This window comes from Equus caballus, chromosome 7 (genome assembly GCF_041296265.1).
Source record: "Equus caballus isolate H_3958 breed thoroughbred chromosome 7, TB-T2T, whole genome shotgun sequence".
NCBI classification, from domain to species: domain Eukaryota; kingdom Metazoa; phylum Chordata; class Mammalia; order Perissodactyla; family Equidae; genus Equus; species Equus caballus.
The window spans coordinates 8,308,126-8,317,586 of record NC_091690.1 but is presented as its reverse complement, the minus strand read 5'-3'; the positions used below and the strand labels follow the sequence as shown (position 1 = coordinate 8,317,586).

At 45.1% G+C, this 9,461-nt stretch overlaps 1 pseudogene; it reads left to right on the top strand.

Annotated features, from left to right (window-relative positions):
* Positions 1-3,846: 3,846 nt before the first annotated feature.
* On the top strand, positions 3,847-9,243 carry LOC100068095 (calmodulin-regulated spectrin-associated protein 1 pseudogene; annotated as a pseudogene).
* The last annotated feature ends 218 nt before the right edge of the window (positions 9,244-9,461 follow it).

The window sequence follows — 9,461 nt, the reverse complement described above, 5'->3', positions numbered from 1 at the left end:
GAGGTCACAGGCTTTCACAATACTAGAGAATATTGTGAAGCCTGTAAAGTTTCCTAAGATTCTTTGAGCCAGACTTTTCTCTACTTTTACTATATTACTCTGAAAATCCCAGGAAGGCTACAACCATCCACTGGAAGAGGCAAGAGGAAAACGCAAGGAGCAAAACAACAGCAATATTCTAGCAATGTGTGATACATCAAATAATGTGCATAACTTAGTTAATGACGAGAAATAAAAAGAAAGTGTTAAATATTTTTCATAGCTCAATTAAAGCCTTTTTTCCCCATGTTTATGACGCAAAGAAAGTTCAACTTTGAAATTAATCTTACCAATGACAGAGAGAAAATGAGAGAGAGAGAGAGAGAGAGGGACACCAAAGCACTATTCTACCATTTACGAAGTTTCAATGTGGAGAGTTTTTGTCTCGACAGTTGTTTGTTGATTTTATCGATCTTTTCAAATAATCAATATTTAGTATTTTTATCAGTTTTATTATATTTCTTCTCATTCACTCTTTCTACCATTTACTTATGTTTAATTTGCTGGTATTGTCCTAGTTTCTTGAGATGGATGTTTAGCTTATGGATTGTTAAACTTTCTCTTTTCTAAAATAAACATATGCATGTTTTAGCTGCATTCGACAAGTTTTGATAAGTTGAATTTTTGATGTATTCAATTCAAAATAGTTTTCTAAATTCAATTGTCATTTCCTCTTTGATATACGTGTTATTGATAAGTATGTTTATTCATTTCTAAACATAGGGAAATTTAAAATGTCTTTTTGTTACTGACTTCTAGCCTAAGTCCACTTGGTTAGAGAATTTACTCTTATGATTTAAATTGTTTGCATTTTATTGAGACTTGCTTTCTAACGCAGGATATGATCAATTTTTGCTAAACTTCTGTGTGTACTTAAAGTAATGGGTGGTCTGCAGTCGAGGGGTACAAAGTTCCATATAAGTCAATTATGTCAAGTTTGTTAAATGTGATGGGCAAATTTCCTGTATTCCTACAGCTTGCACGTCGGCACTTTTTCAGTCAGTTCCTGAGAGAGGTGGTTGAATTCACCCACAATGATTATAGATTTTTCTAATGTTCTTTTAATTCTGTCAATTTTTACTTCATATATTTTGAGGCTATGTAATTAGATAAATAAAACTTTTGAAATATTATAACTTCCTGGTGAGTTTAGTTAGTGATCATTATAATATGCCCCTCTTTAGTAATATTTTTGCTTAAAGTCTGCATTCTTCCTGATATTGATAGAACAACATCAGCTTTCTTTTGGTTAGTGTGTGCGTGGTATAACTTTCCCATCCTTTTACTCCCAAACTGCTTATATTTTAGAGTGTTTCTTATAGGTAACATAGATCTATTTTGTTCACTTGTATTTCAGAGAATTGATAGAAACTACCTGGGTGAAATAAGTTTTTTAAATGTATTCATCTTATTTATTATTAAAATAACATTAGGCGCTATTTATATAGCATGCACCACATTCCTAAAATATAATGAACTGTTTACCATATTTGTTTTTACAACTTCGAATTTTACTTAGTTTTCAATCAGCTTTTATTTTGAGGAGAACAAATTTGCTTCATTAGCTCATTTTACGACTTTGATAGTTCTTAAACGTTTAGCCTCTACTGATCGATAGAGAACATTTAAATTTAGCACTGGGTTCATATAGTCCAGAGTAGGGAGAGGTTTGTTGAGTTAAAATAGCATAGCAGTTAAGAGCACAGATTCTGGAGTTAAATTCTGTTTGTTCTACTTATTAGTTGTGGGCCATTGGGCAAATTATTTGGCCTCCTTATGTTTCAGTGTCCTCATCTATAAAATGGGTCAGCTAATAATGGTACCTACCTCATAGAATTGTTGCAAGAATTAAACAAGCTAATATGTAAAAAGTGCTTAGAAAATCACTTGACATGTAATAAGTGCTGTATACATATTTGCATAAGTCAACAAATTGATAATATTATTAGCTATTAGAACTAATAATATTATAATGAGTTCTTAGCTACTAAACAAAGTCTTATTAGGTCTTCAAGGATAAATGAAAGGCTTTAGTCTCAACTTTTCTTTCTGGGTTAATTCTCTCTCATGCCCACACATGTGGAACTTTTGCCAACACATCTGGATTTCTCTGTGCTTTTGCATATGCTGTTCCCAAGGCCTAGATACTCCATCCTATCTCTTAGATCTGAGAATTCTTCTTCAGCCTTCAAGAACCAACTCACTATCAAATTATCTAAAATTTCCTCTAGCCACATGTTGTTATCAAGCACTTGAAATGTGGCTAATCCAAATTGAGATGCACTGGAAGTATAAAATGTATCCTGAATTTCAAGGCTTAACTAAACAAAAATAGAATATAAATGTAAACTGTCTCATTAATTACTTTATACTGAGTTAAATAAAATGTATTATTAAAGCTGTTTTCACCCACTTCTTTCTACCTTTTTAACATGACTACTAGAAAACTGAAAATTTTACTATATGTGGCTTGCATTATAATTCTGTTGGATAGTACTTACATAGACAAATTATTTCCTTCCCATCCATGTGCTCCCACAGAACTTAACGGATCCATTTCCCTATCATCACACATTATATTGTTATATAATTTTCTTTTACTTTGATATTCTTCTACAGATTATTAGCCCTTCAAGGGCAGGGCCTATATTTTATTCACTTTTAGATCTCTGGTATAAATCTGACGACATGACCCAGAGTAGGTGCTCAATAAATATTTATTGAATAAAATAAGATTGATAAAATATTGGATCTGCCTCAGTGAAAAATAGTAAACAAGTTAAGCTCATAAGGGTAATCTGACTGAAAAAGCAGAACAATCATACGTAATAAGTGATTCCTTTTGCAAAACCATAGCATCCCAATCATAAATATGGGTAGAAGTTAGGATTGAATTCTTTAGAGCCTAGTAGAGCCAATGAGGTAAAATTGTCCAAAAATACTTTGCCCAAATAACCAGAAAGCGCAGAAAGAATGTGTGTCTTTGGCTGTTCTGTCCAAAACCACAAAGAGAGTTAGGAGAAGTCAGTAACCACCCCACTCTGCTACCACCTTCCATTTCTCCCACTGGGGATATAAAATCTTTATTGATTTGTAGACTCTTAGAATAGCATTTGATCTTTTGTTTAAGATAAACAATCCATGTTCTTTTAATCATTTCTAAAACATCCTGTTTTCCAACCCTTGTGATTACTATCAGTGTAATGCAATTTAACAAGCTTTCTCATATCTGTGAGGCACTATGCTAAGTGCTATGGATGACATAAGATTAAGATCTGTGTCTGGCTTCAACAAGATAATAATATGTAATGAGAAATAGATATGTAAAGTAATTTTAACCCAAAGCAGAAAAAAGAACAACAGCTTTGCAATGCAAATGAAGAATCATAGCACACGAGAGAGAGAAAAGATAAATAGGGCAGAGGCCTTATCCCCTACAATTTTAGGATTTCATGCAAAATAGAGCCAGATTTTAGGAAGATTCTTCTGTCCTGCAGAGATTTTCTCTCAGTGAAGCATGGAAAACTGATCACCATGAAGGCTGTATCAGGAAAAAAGCAGGACACTTACATGTAAGCAATGGTCTCATCTCATATATAGACTTTTATTCAAATGTATCAAACATCTATTATGATAGACACTATGCTAGGCACAATGGTGTGAAAAAAGTAGGACACAAATCCTACCTTTAAAAACATGAACCCAGGGCCCGCGGACCGGCCCGTGCCCCCGCCTCGCCGCCCCCCGCCCCGCAGCATGCGGCAGCAGCACCCGTGGTGGCGGCGCTGGTGGCGGCTGTGAGATAACATCCCCGAGGACCTCAGGGACCCCTTTTACATCGACCAGTATGAGCAGGAGCACATCAAGCCGCTTGTCATCAAGCTCCTGCTGTCCAGCGAGTTGTACTGCCGTGTCTGCAGCCTCATCCTGAAAGGTGACCAGGTGGCCTCCTTACAGGGACATCAGTCTGTCATCCAGGCCCTGTCCCGGAAAGGGATTTACGTGATGGAGAGCGATGACACCCCCGTGACGGACCCCGACCTCAGCCGCGCACCAATAAAGATGAGTGCCCATATGGCGATGGTGGACGCCCTCATGATGGCCTACACCGTGGAGATGATCAGCATCAAGAAGGTCGTGGCCAGCGTCAAGCGCTTCTCGACATTCAGTGCCTCGAAGGAGCTTCCCTATGACCTCGAGGATGCCATGGTGTTCTGGGTCAACAAGGTAAATCTTAAAATGAGAGAGATAACAGAGAAAGAAGTGAAGTTAAAACAACAGTTGTTGGAAAGTCCAGCCCATCATCAAAAGGTGCACTATCGCCGAGAGCACCTGTCTGCGAGGCAGCCGCCCTACTTCCCGTTGTTGGAGGACCTGATGAGAGACAGCAGCGATGGGGCTGCTCTCTCGGCTGTGGTCCACTACTACTGCCCAGAGCAGATGAAGCTGGATGATATATGCTTGAACGAGGTAACATCGATGGCTGACAGTCTGTATAATATTCGGCTTCTGAGAGAATTCTCAAATGAGTATCTTAACAAATGCTTTTATCTCACCTTAGAAGATATGCTGTATGCGCCCTTAGTGTTGAAACCCAATGTTATGGTTTTTATTGCTGAACTCTTCCGGTGGTTTGAGAATGTCAAACCAGATTTTGTTCAACCCACGGATGTTCAGGAACTGAAAGATGCTAAAACAGTGTCACACCAAAAAAGCAGTCGGCCTCCTGTTCCTATCTCCAATGCCACCAAGCACAGCTTCCTGGGGAGCCCCGCAGCAGCAAGCCTGGTTGATCTGCAGCCCCCCACCCAGCCGCCAGCCGAGGGTTGTCACAGGCACCACCTGCACCCCGAAGAGTCTGAACATCTGGGGAAAGGGGCCTCTGCCTTTAGCCCATCACATCCTTTATTGCCACTGAGACAGAAACAGCAAAAGACGATGCAGGGAGAGGAGTCCCCCAATGAGCAACACCGATGTAATTCTTTAACGCGAGTTGATGGTCAGCCACCAGGTGCAGCAGCAGCGTGCCCAGAGAAGAAGAACAGGCCTGTGTTTCAGCCAGCACCCTTTGCTCTTCATCATGCTGCGAGCTGCGATCTGGACCCTGGCTCTGGTGACAGCGTCAGCTTGGCCCGCCCCATCAGCAAGGATAGTTTGGCATCCAATATCGTTAATCTGACCCCACAGAACCAGCCGCACCCCACAACCCTAAAGACCAATGGGAAAAGCCTCCTGAACAATGTCGATATTGAGGATGAGGATGAAGAGCTTGTGGCCATCATTAGAATGGATGTGGCTCCCCACAGCGGTGAGCTGGGCCTGATGGCAAGTGCCCGATCTCCCCAGAGACTGGCGGACACCTTAGAAAGTAAGCCTGACAGTTTCTTCTTGGAGCCGTTGATGCCAGTCGTGCTTAGGCCAGCTAAAGAGAAGCAGATGATTACCAAGGAGGATGAGTGTGGAGAAGGGCAGCTAAGGAGCTTCGCCTCCAAGAAGTCCAGCGAGGGCCACAAGCCTCTGCTGTGGAAGAAGGCATCCAGCGGTCATGTCAGTGGAGACTTGAATAAGACTTTCACTCCCATCTGTTCAGAACTTCCTGTGGGTTTGGACCCTGTGCCTGCTGAGGCAGGGCCGCAGGTGGTGGGGGAAGCCTGTGGTAGGCCTCTGGCCAGTGGCGGTTTTGATCCATTATCTCAGGGACAGTCTGCCGGCGGCTTCTTTCTTCATGTAGCCAGAGCCAATGAATACATGGAGGGCAGGTTCTATGTTAGCTGTGCAAAAAGTCCCAACGCCCACGATCCAGAGCCATGGACTGTCCTGAGGCAGGACTCCGACTCGGACATTGCAGATCTAGAGGAAGCTGAGCACAATTTACTTGGTGAGGACCACCCTGTGGTGATCACTAAGTATGTCGGTGAGGAGGAGTCAGCAAAGCTGCACGAGGATCTGAAAGTGAAAGATCATGAGGACAAGGATGACGCCAGTGGCCGCTCGAGCCCATGTCTGAGCACCGTCTCTCAGATCAGCAGCGTCTCCATGGCGAGCGGGAGCGTGAAGATGACCAGCTTCGCGGAAAGGAAGCTCCAGAGGCTCAACAGCTGTGAGACCAAGTCCAGCACCAGCAGCTCCCAGAAGACCACGCCCGATGGCTCAGAGAGCTGCCCGCCCCCACTGACGACCTGGAAGCAAAGGAGAGAGCAGAGTCCGAGCAGGCAGAGCAAGGATCACGTCAGCCTCCTGGCGTCCGAACTGGTGCAGCTCCACATGCAGCTGGAGGAGAAACGGAGAGCCATCGAAGCGCAGAAGAAGAAGATGGAGACTCTGTCCGCCAGGCAGCGACTGAAGCTGGGGAAGGCAGCCTTCCTGCACGTGGTCAAGAAAGGCAACGCTGATGTCGTCCCCCAGCCGCTTAAACCAGAACACTTCGCTAGAGAGTATTCTCAGCACAACGGAGAGGACTTTGATGGTGGCGTTTCCAAGATGGAAGAATTTTTTGTTAAGGAACAAAGGAGAGAGGATCTCCTTAGTGAGTCTCAAGACGTGGAGAGGGAAAGCCTGGCTTTCATTCAGCAGCATAAACTGAAAGACCCTGCCACTCTCCACGACCTGGAGAAGCACAAAGCGCTCTCTGCTGCTCTCCTGGAAGACGGCGCTGGGGAGGTGGGGGACGTGAGCGAGTGCGACCTTTCTACTGAGAAACTTAACGAGACCATCAGCACACTGCAGCAGGCGATTCTGAAGATTTCTCAGCAGCAAGAGCAGCTGCTTATGAAATCCCCCACAGCACCAGCTCCACATTCTAAGAACTCCCAGGACCAGAGAGTCAAAGCAGCCATCCACTTCGTTGAGCCACTCTCTCCCACTGGAGTGACGGGTCACCGCAAACCCCCTCGTCTTGGTCAGGGTCGGAATTCCCGTTCAGGAAGACAGGCTGACCTGAAGGTCCCGAAAGACAGACAGCAGGGTTCCTCCCGGAGCAAGACCCCGACGCCCAGTATAGAGATTCTCCCCTACTTACGGTCCTTCCCTCCTCGGACGCCCTCTGACCCGGGCTGGGACTGTGGTGCAGACCCAGGGAGTGACCCTCATGAGAAGTGCTTCTTCGACAGTTACAGGCTCCATGATGAGAGCAATCAGCAGACATTTGTCTTGTCCTCCTCCAAAGATGCAAACACTATATTGGAACAAACGAGCCTCAAAGAGGCTCTGGACGGCAGCGAGAAGGAGGCGGGGCTCAGCGCCCCGGCTGGCTCCGGCAAGGAGAACGGGCCTGTGGACGAGCCCCCGAGGAGCAAGGCCAGCCTCATCGAGGTGGACCTCTCAGACCTGAAGGCCCCTGACGAGGACGGAGAGAGGGAAGGCCACGAGAGCTCTGTGGACCTCAGCACTGACGGCGATCAGAAGCCGGAAGTCGTCGTCTTCTTTAAGGATGAACAGAAGGCGGAAGATGAGCTCGCCAGGAAGCGGGCGGCCTTCCTCCTGAAGCAGCAGCTGGAAATAGAAGTAGAGCTCAAGAGAGACGAGGCCAGGCGTAAAGCCGAAGAAGATCGGATACGGAAGGAGGAAGAGAAGGCGCGATCAGAGCTCATCAAACAGGAATACTCGCGGAGGAAGCAGCAACAGATGTTAGAAGAACAAGGACTGGGAAAACCTAAATCGAAGCCAAAAAAGCCGCGGCCAAAGTCAGTCCATCGGGAAGAGTCGTGTAGCGACTCGGGAACCAAGTGCTCCTCAACCCCTGATAACCTGAGCCGGGCCCAGTCGGGCTCCAACCTGTCCTTGGGCTCCGGCCTGTCCTTGGCCTCCGCAGCAACGACTGAGCCCGAGAGCATTCATTCAGGGGGCACGCCTTCCCAGCGCAGAGTCGAGTCCCTGGAAACCCTGCCCGTATTAAGGCGCAACCCGAGCAGAAGCACAGACAGAGACTGGGAGACGGCGTCTGCAGCGTCCTCCCTCGCCTCGGTGGCCGAGTACACAGGTCCCAAGCTCTTTAAGGAGCCCAGTAACAAATCCAACAAACCGATCGTTCATAATGCTGCGTCCAATTGCTGTCTGGCTGGAAAAGTGAATGAACCTCACAAGAATTCAGTATTAGAGGAGCTAGAGAAGTGTGACACCAATCACTACATCATACTGTTTCGTGATGCCGGCTGCCAGTTCGGGGCACTTTACTGGTGCTATCCAGACACTGAGGAAATCTACAAATTAACTGGAATGGGGCCAAAGAGCATTACCAAGAAAATGATCGACAAACTGTATAAATACAGCTCAGACCGGAAACAGTTTAACCTGATCCCAGCCAAAACCATGTCCGTCAGTGTGGATGCTCTCACTATCCACAACCACCTGTGGCAGCCCAAGTGGCCTGCAGCACCAAAGAAGACCCAGACTCATAAATGACACTGGCACGGGCTGCGTCTGAACGTGTGCCAAGGGGATCGATATTTATTATTTTAATCCATTTGGGTACGAAGTGTGCAAAGTCACAGACCTTTTACAAAGAAGCTTCTAAACAACAAAAGAAAACCCTCCCTTAGCTCCCAGCACACAGAGGATGCCAGGTGGAGCAAGAATGGAGGAAGAAACACCGTTTTCAGTTACTCCTGGCTGCTGGGGTCCCTGCTAACCACGGAGGCCTCAGACGGGGGATGTGCCTGTAGGCGGTGGATTCCTTTGACTTGAAGTTCTCCTTCAGTGTGAATTAAAGTGATTTACTCTGCTCTCTCGCCTCTCACCTCACCCCCTTTGCACATGACCTGACACCCTCATGTTGGCCAGCTGTAATCTCGTGAGATTATAGGACTGAGACTTGGGTCTCAGGTCAGGGTGTTTGAATGTCTTTAGGAAAGGAACTCGTATTAGGGAAATCTTTTTCATTTGAGAAATTGTATGATATTTATTGATGTGTCTACTGCCAACGTTTATATCCAATTCTAAGATTTCTTAAAAAGCTCTTGTTCCTTGCTGCTCAGAAAAAGTTTACTGAAAATACCAGTTCACTAAAAGCACTGAAATATGCAAGTCTGTCTTCTGCTAAAGTAAGGTTTACAAATACGGAGCTGACCCTTGCTGACCCGCAATCATGAAGATGGTGAATGGTACTATTAGCCAGCGTTTACCTAACTGAAAATGGGCAAGCTGAGATTACAGCCCTTGTTCGTTAAGTTTTGGATAGTACTCTAATGATTTGTTCACTTTAATAAAGACAGATTTTGGTAAAGTAAAAAAAAAAAAAAAAAAATGAACCCAGACCTACAGTAAATGAGCTTATAAAAAGTTAGCATGTCGAGGCTGGCCCCGTGGCCAAGTGGTTCAAGTTCCACGTGCTCTGCTTTGGCAGCCTGTGTTTGCGTTTGAGGGTTCAGATCCCAGGTGCAGACCTACTCCACTCATTGGTCAAGCTATGGAGGCATCCTACATAC